This window comes from Eubalaena glacialis, chromosome 5, assembly GCF_028564815.1.
Source record: "Eubalaena glacialis isolate mEubGla1 chromosome 5, mEubGla1.1.hap2.+ XY, whole genome shotgun sequence".
NCBI classification, from domain to species: domain Eukaryota; kingdom Metazoa; phylum Chordata; class Mammalia; order Artiodactyla; family Balaenidae; genus Eubalaena; species Eubalaena glacialis.
The window spans coordinates 143,740,384-143,742,208 of record NC_083720.1 but is presented as its reverse complement, the minus strand read 5'-3'; the positions used below and the strand labels follow the sequence as shown (position 1 = coordinate 143,742,208).

General features: G+C 35.9%; 1 non-coding gene across 1 annotated transcript; it reads left to right on the top strand.

The window, feature by feature from the left end:
- The first annotated feature begins 1,121 nt into the window (after window positions 1–1,121).
- On the top strand, window positions 1,122–1,237 carry LOC133092835 (U5 spliceosomal RNA). Its single transcript, XR_009701186.1, has one exon. It is a non-coding gene; the product is annotated as a U5 spliceosomal RNA (small nuclear RNA).
- The last annotated feature ends 588 nt before the right edge of the window (window positions 1,238–1,825 follow it).

The following is a 1,825-nucleotide window of genomic DNA, read 5'->3' as shown; positions in this document are numbered from 1 at the left end:
TCCCGAAAAGCTTTCATTCCAGAAATGCAGGAAAATACATGTAATATTTTCCTTCATTGAGAAATGCCCTGTCTTAGGCCCAAAATCATGATCTTCATGTTTTCGTTTCTTCCTTATAGCAGGCCACAGGGACTTATCCTACTTTCCTCCTTCTCATTAGCTATCACCCTTTCTATCCCATTCTATTCAATCTAGCTGCAAAAAGGAATGCTTTGTATTTCCAACACCCCTTTGCTTATATTCTGAATTTTAATATTCAATACTATTTTAAGTTTTGGGATTTTGATAGTATCCCACATGGAGGAGGAAGCACTAAAGCTTATTAGTAAGACAATACTATTTTAACAAATAAACTTCAAAATCTCAGTGGTTTATTTCTTGCTCATGCTAAGAAGAAGAAAACAGTACGTCCTAAGAGTGGATGCCTTTCTTCTAAGGGCCAAATTCACACAGTGGCTCTTTTCACATAGTGGCTCTATCATCTACAACACTGAGGCTTCCAGTGCCACTGTGCTTCCCTGCATCAATCTGGCAGAAAGGTAAAGAACACGGAGCATCCCTTGTAGGAGGTTTTCATGGATCAGGTTTATAAGTGAACACATATATTACATCTGTTCATATTCCATCATCTAGAACTTAGTCTATGGCTATGCCTACTTACAAGAGAATCTGGGAAATATAGTTCAGATATATGCCCAGGAAAAAAGAGTAAAACAGGTTATCTAATGAGGTAGTCAGTCTCTGCCATAAAAAATGAGGATTCTAAGATTCTGGAATATTTCTAAGACCACTTATAGTAGTCAATTGATGATTATGGCTTATACATCTCTAGAGTTGTGATTTACTTAAATAAAATCTCCATAAGGTGATTTTGTTTGTCTTCTTATACAATCCAGAACATAAAGGTGCTCAGTGTATGAATGAATAAGTGTATAAACGAAAGAACGAATGAAAAATTGATTATCTTTTGACTCAAGTGAACAACTTGTCATTCTGACATTTGACACTGGTTCAATAGGACCCAATTACACTATTGTTAGTTGTCTATTCTTTCACTTATTCTAAGGAGGGAATGAAATAATTGGGGAAAAAATGAAGTGAAATAATAAATCTTAATTACAACACTCTGGTTTCTCTTCAGATTGAATAAATCTTTTGCCTTTTACTAAAGAGTTCCATGGAGAGGAATAACTCTGAGTCTTATACCAATTTTTTGAGGCCTTGCCCTGGCAAGGCTACTTATTGTTGTCCAAATGAAAGAATTATTGCTTTTTTGCTTCTTACAGCAAAGCTACTTGCTAGTTTTTGCTAGTTACTTAGCATATGTGTGCATATTAAAGCAAATAGGATTTTCTGGGAATCTGTGTACAAATAGGGTGCCCAGGTTCAATCGAACTGGATCCTGCATACATTCCACAACTAAGCGTCTGCATGCCACAACTAAGACAACTAAGAAGTCCACATGCCACAACTAAGATAACTAAGATCCAGCGCAGCCTAAATAAATGAATAAATAAATAAATATTTTAAAAAAGGAAAAATCATCATTAAAAAATCTTAATTACATATCTACTCTCCAGAAGATATTACACCCTGTTCTTTCCTTTAAACCTCTCTATCTAAGTGACTAAGAAACAGGAGGAATTCCAACACAATTATTACACAGCAATCAAACATATACCATATGCCAGGACAATCAAAACATGATCCCCATCAGCTAGGAGAAGCTCCTGTGGTTATCTGTTGCTGTAATGTAAGCCAAGGTTAGCCCAGCATAGCTGTGCCTCATAAAAGACAGTGGATGTAGATCTACCTATCCTTTGCC